Source organism: Entelurus aequoreus, linkage group LG04 (assembly GCF_033978785.1).
Source record: "Entelurus aequoreus isolate RoL-2023_Sb linkage group LG04, RoL_Eaeq_v1.1, whole genome shotgun sequence".
In the NCBI taxonomy this organism is placed as follows: Eukaryota; Metazoa; Chordata; class Actinopteri; order Syngnathiformes; family Syngnathidae; genus Entelurus; species Entelurus aequoreus.
Genome location: NC_084734.1, coordinates 6,762,100 through 6,775,402, shown reverse-complemented (window position 1 = coordinate 6,775,402; position 13,303 = coordinate 6,762,100).

The window sequence follows — 13,303 nt, the reverse complement described above, 5'->3', positions numbered from 1 at the left end:
TTCTTCCCCGCCTTCCTGTGCACCATTGCTGGGTGTGTTTTGGACATTTGGACAGAAGCATGTTTTACTCAATATAGGTCATCACATCTCAGCAACAAGCTGTAATATCTTACTGAGATCATTTAGGACCAAAACACTTCAAACAAGTAAAACACTCTAACATAAAATCTGCTTAGTGAGAAGAATGATCTTATCAGACAGAAAATAAGCAAATATCACCCTTATTTGAGATATTTCATCTTACATAGATTTCAGTTTTTGCAGTGCACCTGCTGCATGACACCAACCGACGCTTCCCAGCATCCTTTCACTCGCTCGCCGTCAGCTTAGCCTTCTGCAACTTGTTTGTCCTCCACCAGCGTTCGGGGGTACGTTTTATGTATAGTTGACATTTTTACATCCGCCGCAAAACCCCAGAGTTGTGGGGAATTTGGCAGGAGTGGCAGAATGTTGACCACGCCGCGTGTACGTCCTCCCTATACGAATACGGACGCCACCGAGTGCGATCGCCACCGAGTGACCTTTGTCGTCTGGAGCGGCGGAGATTAGACGCGGCGCCGTGGCCGCCTCGTGTTTTCACCGGCCGAGCCAACTGGCGCCGGCGTTCCTCTCCCTTGCAGCTCCCAGTCTGCCGTCATGACAATGGCCAGCCCGTTACGACTGGCGCGTGAAAATGACGGGGGGACAACAACAACAAAAAAGGGCAGAGTTTTTCCGTGCGGGAAACGAAACGACCGGTCGGTTAGTTGGCTGAGTAAAATTGCTTGGGAGGAAGTTCCGTACTTACCTTTTTTGGGGGGCTAAGAATGAGAATAAGATCTAGAAATTGCAATTACGGTTGGAATTGCGTGTGAAGCCGCCAAACGCCGATACGCGTGAGTGGAACTGAAATGCTTGAATGTCCAGGCTGAGTGGAGTGTGTGGATGTTGGAACGCTTCGAAACCGATGCGAAATGTGGGATAAGGAAAGGTTTGTATATTGAACATTCATTTTTGAACAGGGGATGGGGGGGAATCCTGGTAATTCCAGATAATCAGGAAATTTTCAGAATCTGGCTTGACTGTCCAGGCTGAGTGGAGTGTGTGGATGTTGGAACGCTTCGAAACCGATGAGAAATGTGGGATATGGAGAGGTTTGTATATTGACCATTCATTTTCAACAGGGGATGGGGGGAAATCCTGGTAATTCTGGATAATCAGGGAATTTTCAGAATAGGAAATCATGCTGGCTTGAATTTCCAGGCTGAGTGGAGTGTGTGGATGTTGGAACGCTTCGAAACCGATGAGAAACGTGGGATATGGAGAGGTTTGTATATTGACCATTCATTTTCAAAGTGGGATGGGGGGGGGGATCCTGGTAATTCCGCATAATCAGGGAATTTTCAGAATCTGGCTTGAATGTCCAGGGTGAGTGGAGTGTGTGGATGTTGGAACGCTTCGAAACCGATGAGAAATGTGGGAAATGGAGAGGTTTGTATATTGACCATTCATTTTCAACAGGGGATGGTGGGGGGAATCCTGGTATTTCCGGATAATCAGGGAATTTTCAGAATCTGTAAACATGCTGGCTTGAATGTCCAGGGTGAGTGGAGTGTGTGGATGTTGGAACGCTTCGAAACCGATGAGAAATGTGGGATATGGAGAGGTTTGTATATTGACCATTCATTTTCAAAGTGGGATGGGGCGGGGGGATCCTGGTAATTCCGGATAATCAGGGAATTTTCAGAATCTGGCTTGAATGTTCAGGGTGAGTGGAGTGTGTGGATGTTGGAATATTTCGAAACCGATGAGAAATGTGGGATATGGAGAGGTTTGTATATTGACCATTCATTTTCAACGTGGGGTGGGGGGAGGGGATCCTGGTAATTCCGGATAATCAGGAAATGTTCAGAATCTGGCTTGAATGTCCAGGGTGAGTGGAGTGTGTGGATGTTGGAACGCTTCGAAACCGATTGGAAATGTGGGATATGGAGAGGTTTGTATATTGACAATTCATTTTCAACAGGGGATGGTGGGGGGAATCCTGGTATTTCCGGATAATCAGGGAATTTTTAGAATCGGGAAACATGCTGGCTTGAATGTCCAGGCTGAGTGGAGTGTGTGGATGTTGGAACGCTTCGAAACCGATTGGAAATGTGGGATATGGAGAGGTTTGTATATTGACAATTCATTTTCAACAGGGGATGGTGGGGGGAATCCTGGTAATTCCGGATAATCAGGGAATTTTCAGAATCTGTAAACATACTGGCTTGAATGTCCAGGCTGAGTGGAGTGTGTGAATGTTGGAACGCTTCGAATCAGATGAAAAATGCGGGATAAGCAGTAGATTGTAAAATACCCATTCATTGTTACTGGGAAGAAAATTCGGGGAAATTTCCCTCAAAAAAACGGGAATTTTGGGAAAGGGAAAACATGTGTAGTGAGTAGTGTGGGTGGATGGTTGAAAGCTCCGAATCGGGGTTAAAAATGCCGCAAAATTTAGGGAATTGTAGAACTACGAATACGTCCGTTCATTTGAATGGGAATTTCCTGGAAATTTGGGGAAAACCGGGAATCTTTGAAAAATATTGATACAAACATAATTGTCCAAGATAATATGAATGGGTTGGAATTTTTGGAATTGGTTGAAAAATGTCAATTTAGTAACCGTTGGAATTGAGAATGGTTATTTAGAAATTCCTGGAACTTCGGGAAAACCGGGAATTTCTACGATTTGTTGTTCTAATGAAGAGGAATGTTTTGAAGGTAGTATGGTGGAACTGTGAAAACTATGCAGTAGATTGTTAAATGCCCGTTCATTGTAAATGGGGGGAAAATTCCGTGAAATTCCGGACAAAAATTTAAATTTTCGGAAAGGAAAAACGTGTTTTGCGTTCGATATATTGGAAGAGTAGTGTGGTGGATGGTTGAAAGGTCTGAATCGGGATTAGAAATGGTGCAAAATGTAGGGCATTGTAGAGCTATGAATACGTCCGTTCATTTGAATGGGAATTTCCTGGAAATTTGGGAAAAACCGGGAATCTTTGAACATTTTCATACAAGCACAATTGTCCTAGATGATATGAATGGGTTGGTGTTGGAATTTTTGGAATCCGTTGAAAAATGTTGACGTAGTAACAGTTTGAATTAGGAATGGTTGTTTCGGAATTCCTAGAATTTCGGGAAAACCGGGAATTTGTACGAAAAAAAATTGGAGCATTTTTCGTCCCAACGAAGTGGAATGTTTTGAAAGTGGGAAGGTGGAACTGTGAAAACTTTCCAAGAAGAGGGAAAAATAGGACTTTGGAAAACCGGGAATTATGGGAATTCCTGGAATTGTTTTTAACTTGGTAGTTTGATTGTGCAAGATAAGTGGAGTGTTTGGGTGTTGGAGCGGTTCGAATCTGATGAGAAATGTGGGATATGGAGAGGTTTATATTTTGCCTATTCATTTTCAACGGGGGGTGGGGGGTCCTGGTAATTCCGGGTAATCAGGGAAACATACTGGCTGAATGTCCAGGGTGAGTGGAGTGTGTGGATGATAGAACGGTTCGGATCGGATAAGAAATGTGGGATATGCAGTAGATTATAAAATGCCCGTTTATTGTCAACGGTAGAACATTCTGGGAAAATTCCGGAAAAAGCGGGAATTTTGGGAAAGGAAACAGATGTTTTGCGTTCGATATATTGGAAGAGTAGTGGGGGTGGATGGTTGAAAGGTCCGAATCGGGGTTAGAAATGGCGCAAAATGTAGGGCATTGTAGAACTATGAATACGTCCGTTCATTTGAATGGGAATTTCCTGGAAATTTGGGGGAAAACCGGGAGTTTTTGAACATTTTGATACAAGCACAATTGTCATAGATGATATGAATGGGTTGTTGTTGGAATTTTCGGAATCCGTTGAAAAATGTCTGAATAAAAATCAATAGATGATTTTCTGGTGTAGAATCTTAGACGCTTGGACATTCATACAATAATAAAAATAATAATAACGATAATAACAATAATAATAAATAAAATGTTTTTTTTGTGTAGGATCTTAGACATTCACACAATAATAATAATGATAATAATAATAATACCAATAACAATAAATACATTTTTTTTTGGTGTAGGATCTTAGATGCTTGGACAGTCACATAATTAAAGCTAGGGGCCGCGCTGAGAGGGCCCTCGCCACGTTTTGCACTTCTGGGTTAAGTCTGCGGCCACGCATGACACGTGCAGTCTTGTCCTTTCCCACCCAACCCACCATCAAAAATTTCAGGAAGATCGGAGCATGTAGAAGGAAGTTATGAGACTATACTTTTACACCACAAGAGGGCGATACTGGTGTTGATATCAAGCTAAAAGCTTTAAACCGCTTTAGAAGGAGATCTAAGCATGTTAAATGCATTAATGACAGTTTGATAGTTTATAGCGAGGAGCAGTTTTTGCCGCCATGCTACGTGCACTACCAATGGAGACAAATAGGTACTGACCCACCCGGCACTTTAGGGTCAGGTCTAACCAACTGGTGGACTGCGGGCCACATCCGGCCCTCCAAAGTTGTTCATTTGGCCCGCCAAACATCACCCAAATAGGCTTGATGAAACCATTAAAAAATGGGTTGCTCATGTGTGCAGTACTTCCGCCACACTGCAGGGGGCAACAGTGAGGCATGTGTGTCACAGCGAAGCAGCAGTGTGGTGAGTAGAAGAAGACTACTCATTCAAACCAAAAATCACATTTCAAAATGCAACCCCCTCAAAAAAATCAACATAAATCAGGACTATAGAAAATGTATTTAGATTGTTTTGTATAGAAATTGCTGACTTCATGGGTTTTTTTTTGTATTTGTGGTCGTAACAATCAAACATGACACGCTAAATTTGACCAATAGAGGGCAATATCGCTACACCTTAAATTATTAATTGTGTTGAGCCATATTTATTGTGTGCAATGATTATCGTGTATGTCGTTTAATATCCATACATGTAAACATCTGTAATTTATTGTGTGACTGTATTAACACAAAACCTATTTTATTGATGTAAAATACACAATGGACGTTATACTTTTGTAACGTTTGTGGTATGTTACGATTGCCCAAATGAAGGAAGAAGTCTAAAAAACAAAACCGAGGAAGGAAAATAATTCAAAAGAAGGAACATCAATCATCAACTAAACTGAGCTTCTGTCTCTTTCATGCTGTTAACTATCTGTCTAGCTGCGCACGCTGGAATCGAGTAGCGAGGGCAGAATAATGAACTTATTGACAGTTCAGTGTGAAAGCCGATGTGTTTACTTTGTAACTACGTAAACACAGTCTCATAACCCGTGGAGGCACTTTCTGACCAGACATCCACACTTTGACGTCCGGCCCCTGAGACCTTGGACGCTAAATTTGACCAGCAGAGGGCAATATCGCTACACCTTAAATTTTAATTGTGTTGAGCCATATTTATTGTGTGCAATGATTATCGTGTATGTCGTTTAATATCCATACATGTAAACATCTGTAATTTATTGTGTGACTGTATTAACACAAAACCTATTTTATTGATGTAAAATACACAATGGACGTTGTACTTTTGTAACGTTTGTGGTATGTTACGATTGCCCAAATGAAGGAAGAAGTCTAAAAAACAAAACCGAGGAAGGAAAATAATTCAAAAGAAGGGACATCAATCATCAACTAAACTGAGCTTCTGTTTCTTTCATGCTGTTAACTATCTGTCTAGCTCCGCACGCTGGGATCGAGTAGCGAGGGCAGAATTATACTCCAGTGCGACTTATATATGTTTTTTTTCCTTCTTTATTATGCATTTTCGGCCGGTGCGACTTATACTCCGAAAAATACCATACTTGCCAACCCTCCCGTTTTTAGCGGGAGACTCCCGGTATTCAGCGCCTCTCCCGATAACCTCCCGGCAGAAATGTTCTCCCGACAAACTCCCGGCATTCAGCCGGAGCTGGAGGCCACGCCCCCTCCAGCTCAATGCGGACCTGAGTGGGGACAGCCTGTTCTCACGTCCGCTTTCCCACAATATAAACAGCTTGCCTGCCCAATGACGTCACGACATCTAGGGCTTTTAGAGAGTAGAGTGCACAACTGCGCACACATCAAGGAGACGAAGCCGAAGAACGAGGAAGTTACGGACATGGCGACGCCGTCGACGAGCACGATGAAGAAATACGCTTGCAAGTTCCAAAACGAATGGAAACAAGAATTTCAGTTCATCCAGGACAGTTCAAAGGGGAAGGGGTATGTAATTATGTTGCCTGTACATTTTGTAGAACAGACTTCTCCATTGAACACGGTGGCCGAAATGATATACTCATTCATGAACGGAGAAGTTAAACAGGACAATGCTGCCATCTACTGGATAGCCTCCGGAACACTGAAATTCAAGTTTTTATTTTATTTATATGTATAATGAAATATATATATATATATATATATATATATATATATATATATATATAATATATATAATATATATATATATATATTATATATATATATATATATATATATATATATATATATATACATATATATATATATATATTATATATATATATATATATATATATATATATATATATATATATATAATATTATATATATATATATATATATATATATATATATATATATATATATATATATATAATATATATATATATAATATATATATATATATATATATATATATATATATATATATATATATATACATATATATATATATATATATATATATATATATATATTTATATATATATAGCTAGAATTCACTGAAAGTCAAGTATTTCATATATATATATATATATATATATATATATATATATATATATATATATATATATTTATATATATATAGCTAGAATTCACTGAAAGTCAAGTATTTCATATATATATATATATATATATATATATATATATATATATATATATATATATATATATATATATATATATATATATATATATATATATATATATATAAAATACTTGAGTTGGTGAATTCTAGCTGTAAATATACTCTCCTCTTAACCACGCCCTTAATCATGAAGTTATAATTTAATGGCAGCAACACATTGCAAAAAAGGCATTTTTACCAGTGTGTTACATGGCCTTTCCTTTTAACAACACTCAGTAAAGGTTTGGGAACTGAGGAGACACATTTTTGAAGTGGAATTATTTCCCATTCTTGCTTGATGTACAGCTGAAGTTGTTCAACAGTCTCCCTTCTCATATTTTAGCCTTCACACATTTTCAATGTCCGGACTACAGGCAGGCCAGTCTAGTACCCGCACTCTTTTACTCTTTTGTAACACCTGGCTTGGCATCGTCTTGCCGAAATAAGCAGGGGCGTCCATGATAACAACATATGTTGCTCCAAAAGCTGTATGTACCTTTCAGCATTAATGGTGCCTTCACAGATGTGTATGTTACCCATGTCTTGGCCACTAATACACCCCCATACCATCACACATGCTGACTTTTACACTTTCACCCTAGAACAGTCCGGATGGTTCTTTTCCTCTTTACATCCACAGTTTCCAAAAACAATCTGAAATGTGGACTTGTCAGACCACAGAACATTTTTCCACTTTGCATCAGTCCATCTTAGATGAGCTCGGGCCCTGCGAATCGTTTCTGGGTGGTGTTGATAAATGGCTTTGGCTTTGCATAGTAGAGTTTTAACTTGCACTTACAGATGTAGCGACCAACTGTAGTTACTGACAGTGGTTTTCTGAAGTGTTTCTGAGCCCTTGTGGTGATATCCTTTACACGCTGATGTGGCTTTTATGATGCAGTACAGCCTGAGGGATCCAAGGTCACGGGCATTCAATGTTGGTTTTCGGCCTTGCCGCTCACGTGCAGTGATTTCTCCAGATTCTCTGAACCTTTTGATGATATTACGGCGCGTAGATGGTGAAGTCCCTAAACTCCTTGTTGAGAAATGTTGTTCTTCAACAATTTGCTCAGGCATTTGTTGACAAAGTGGTGACCCTCGCCCCGTCCTTGTTTGTGAACGACCCAATCATGGCACCCACCTGTTCCCAATTTGCCTGTTCACCTGTGGGATGTTCCAAATAAGTCTTTGATGAGCATTCCTCAACTTGCTCGCTCTTTTTTGCCACCCGTGCCAGCTTTTTTGAAACACGTCGCAGGCATCAAAATCCAAATGAGCTAATATTTGCAAAAAAAAATACCAAAGTTTCTCAGTGTGAACATGAAATATCTTGTCTTTGCAGTCTATTCAATTGAATATAAAGTTGAAAAGGATTTGTTGTATTCTCTTTTTATTTACCATTTACACAACGTGACAACTAAGTCATCATTTCTTACTTCAAGCATGAAAAAAACAAAAATCATGATGCCGAGTCAAGATAATGGCACGAGAATTTACTTCATTTAAGAATATTTTTCAACATATTGAGCAAAAAAGGTGTCTTTTTCAGTGGCCTTGTGGTTTTCTGCTCCGCCGCTCCCAGTCGGTGGAACGCTCTCCCTGACCACCTGAGGGCACCACAGACTGTGGACGCTTTTAAAAAAAAGGCTTAAAAACCCTTCTTTTTTTTTTTTTTAGATATATGCATACTAGTTCTAGCTATTTGGATGTTCCAGTTTTTTATTTTTTATTTATTTTGTATTATCTTTTTAATACACTGTAGCACTTTGAGGTTGTTTACTCAATGTAAAGTGCTTTTTACAAATAAAATCTATTATTATTATTATTATTAGAGATATTATCGGCCGATATATGCATTAAAATGTAATATCGGAAATTATTGGTATCGTTTTTTTTATTATCGGTATCGTTTTTTTTTTTTTTTTTTTTTTTTTTTTTTAATTAAATCAACATAAAAAACACAAGATACACTTACAATTAGTGCACCAACCCAAAAAACCTCCCTCCCCCATTCACACTCATTCACACAAAAGGGTTGTTTCTTTCTGTTATTAATATTCTGCTTCCTACATTATACATCAATATATATCAATACAGTCTGCAAGGGATACAGTCCGTAAGCACACATGATTGTGCGTGCTGCTGCTCCACTATTAGTACTAACCTTTAACAGTTAATGTTACTAATTTTCATTCATTACTAGTTTCTATGTAACTGTTTTTATATTGTTGTACTTTTCTTTTTTATTCAAGAAAATGTTTTTAATGTATTTATCTTATTTTACTAATTATTTTTAAAAAGTACCTTATCTTCACCATACCTGGTTGTCCAAATTAGGCATAATAATGTGTTAATTCCACGACTGTATATATCGGTTGATATCGGTATCAGTAATTAAAGAGTTGGACAATATCGGAATATCGGCAAAAAGCCATTATCGGACATCCCTAATTATTAGTATTATTAGAGTGTCCGCCCTGAGATGGGTAGGTTGTGAGTTCAAACCCCGGCCGAGTCATACCAAAGACTATAAAAATGGTCTTTTCCAAGCATCAAGGCTTGGAATTATTCCCAGAAAAGTGCACTTGTTATTAATGAGAATATACTTATTTTTAAGCTATTTTTGGGTTCATTGAGGTTTGACAAGCCAAATTTTCTTGTTCTATTGGCAGATAATTTTGCTTAGTTCAAATAAAATACCCCTTTTTTTTTTCTTCTAGTTTTCGAACACTGACTTTTTGCAGTGTACTTGGTAAAGTATTGTTTTTATTCAATGGACAACAAATGGCACCTAATGATGTCGTCAAGGAGTTAACTCATCACCAACAGGCCACTTTTTTTTAACAGCATAATGTGCTCTAAAATGATAAAAAACTCCACTTCACCCTCTGCCATATTAAATAAATGATCAAGAAGAGTGCTTATGCATAATGCAATGCTGCTAAAGTACATACTGTATATTGTATAATATGTGATACAACGGATGTATAGCTGCTCTACAAAGATGTTCTACATGATGGATCATCCATTATGGATCACCGTGCAGTTTTCTGCCAGTCTTGCCGGACCCCGGACCGCCAGTCCACCTTTGTGCTGCAGGATGACTGCCGCCTGAACCCCATAATAGCCCCACAGAGACAATAAAAATGGCCGAGCGGCCATTGAAGTGAAGGAGCGGCGAGGCAGGACTTTTTATAACTCCCAGGCAAAGCCGGTGTGAAAATGAAGATTTAAGAACAGTAAAGATTGGAATTCTCTCGGCCCGAGGTCAAGCGGCCCGGCTACCTTTTCCAGGCTTTCCCCTGAGGGCGCACGGCGGGAGAAGGGGAGGGGGCGTGAATGTGTGTGTGTGTGTGTGTGTGTGTGTGCGTGCGTGTGAAGCCACAGTTGTGTCCCTTCATCTTAAAACAAAAGAGCCGCGGGAGTGAATGAGGGGCCCGGGACAATAATTACGAAGGTGATTTACATGCAACATCTTCTGCTGACCATTCATTTGCTCCGTTGTTCTACATTTTCCTCAATCACAGGCAGATCAACTATTCCACATCAGCATGTCAACAATACTCCACTTGTAGTTTGCATGGCAAAACTGAAAATGATGCACCTTTTGTTTTTTTTAAATTAGTTTTACCCTTTTTCATACATTCTGTTTAATATTGTTTCTACTTTATTTTTACTTTGATTTTTTTGCATGCTAAACCATTGTTTTCTTTATGTTTATTTTATATTTAGTTTTTGCATGCTAATTGTAAACATGTTTAATCTATATGTCTTTCTTTATTTGCATGCATGCCAAACCTGCCATTTTGTTTTCTTTATTTATATGTGCAAAGTGCAAACTAATTCATTTTACATGTATTTATTTTGCTTTTGCATATTTATTCTTTCTATATTTATTTTTGGTTTTGCACGCTTTATTCTGCTACTGTTTTATTCATGTATGTGTGCAATCTAATGTATTTTGTATATTTATTCTATATGTTTTTATTTTAAGTTTTGCACGGTAAACCTGCCATGTTTTTCTTTAGTTCTGTGCAACCTAATTTATTTTACCTTCATTTATTTTGTTTTGGCGTGCTGAACATAAACATATTTTATTGTCTTTTGTTAGTTTTGCAAGCCAAACCTACGATCCTTTTCTTCATTTATGTGTGCAAACTGATTTATTTTACATTTATTTAGTTTTTTTGCGTGCTGAACATACATTTATTTATTTGATCTGTAGTTGTTTTGCTTGTTTTGCATGGTGCACCTGCATTTTTTTCTTTGTGTGCAACCTAATTTTTTGATTTTTTTATAATTTTGTTTTTGCAAGCTAAACCAAAACAAATGTATTCTGTATGCATTCTTTTTTTTCAGTTTTGCACGCTAAACCTTTTTTTTTTCAATCATGTTTGCAATCTAATTGATTTTAAATTGAACATTGTTTAGTGTTAACATGCTAAATATTTACGTATTAATTCTATACATTTTTTTTTAATTTTTTTACTTTTGTACAAAATATGTGTATGTACGCACAACACTTAAAACCTTTAGTATATCAGTATGTGGAATTAAATGATGGAAGGGATTAAGTAAAGACATCAAACAGTGTACTAAAATGATCCAAAAACTGTTCAAACTCAAATAAACATTTTGAACATATTGATGAATATATTCATCTCACTATATGAAATATAACTTACTTCACTATTTATTACATCATAATTGTATGATCTATGGAGTCTATTGTGAACAATTTGAGAGCAGAAAGTGAACATTAAACCTACTTTTTTATTTACTAATGTGTGCAGGCTAATTTAGAATATTATTTTGTAGATTTTTTTTTCCATGCTAAACATAATGGTATTTACTTTCTATGTTTTTTTATTTTATTTTGCATACTTTACCTGCTCACGCAGTACATATTGTTTATGTATATCCATCCATCCATCCATCCATTTTCTACCACTTGTCCCTTTTGGGGTCGCGGGGGTTGCTGGAGCCTATCTCAGCTGCATTCGGCGGAAGGCCAACACAAAAAAAATCTCTCTCTCTCTCTCTCTATATATATATATATATATATATATATATATATATATATATATATATATATATATATATATATATATATATATATATATATATATATATATATATATAAAAATGAAAAAAAAAAATAATTACAAAAATATATATTTTTAAAATTAAAAAAAAGAAAAAAAAAATTTAAATAAAATTTAAAAAATAACAAATGTATGTAAAAAAAAAAAAAAAAAAAAAAAAAAAAAGTATATATATATATATATATATATATATATATATATATATATATATATATATATATATATATATATATATATATATATATATATTTATGCAGCGCTCACTCGTCACTCCAAAGCTTCTTCTGGAACATGAGAAGAACAGCCTAAGATTATTATTTTTGTACTTTTAAAAAAAAGTAGCTTTTCACATATTTTCAAGCATGACTTATCCTGATACCTGCAGGTAACACGTTTAACACACTAAAATAACAAATAAAACATTCTTAATATATATATTTTTTTTTTTTTTTGAAGAAGAATGCAAATACATATGTAAAAGCATGTTTGGCATACCAAAATAACAAATGTATGTAAAAAATGAAAAAAAAAAAAAAAAAAAAAAAAAGTATATATATATATATATATATATATATATATATATATATATATATATATATATATATATATATATATATATATATATATATATATATATATATATATAGTTGTTTTCAAAAAAAGTAGTGTGAAAAAAATGAAAACATTTAAAAATGAAAAAAAAAAAAAGTATAGATATATATAAAAAAGTATATATATACTTTTTTTTTAAAAAGTAGTGTGAAAAAAATGAAAACATTTAAAAATGAAAAAAAAAAATGAGAATATACTTATTTTTAAGCTATTTTTGGGTTCATTGAGGTTTGACAAGCCAAATTTTATACAAGTATATATATATACTTTTTTTCAAAAAAAGTAGTGTGAAAAAAATGAAAACATTTAAAAATGAAAGAAAAAATGAAAAAAAGTATATATATATATATATATATATATATATATATATATATATATATATATATATATATATATATATATATATATATATATATACTTTTTTTTTTAAAAAGTAGTGTGAAAAAAATGAAAACATTTAAAAATGAAAAAAAAAAATGAAAAAAGTATATATATATATATATACTTTTTTCAAAAAAAGTATATATATATATACTTTTTTTCATTTTTCTTTTTTTTTCATTTTTTTACAAACATTTGTTATTTTGGTATGCTAAACATGCTTTTACATATGTATTTGCATTCTTTTAAAAAAAAAAAAATATATATATATATATATATATATATATATATATATATATATATATATATATATATA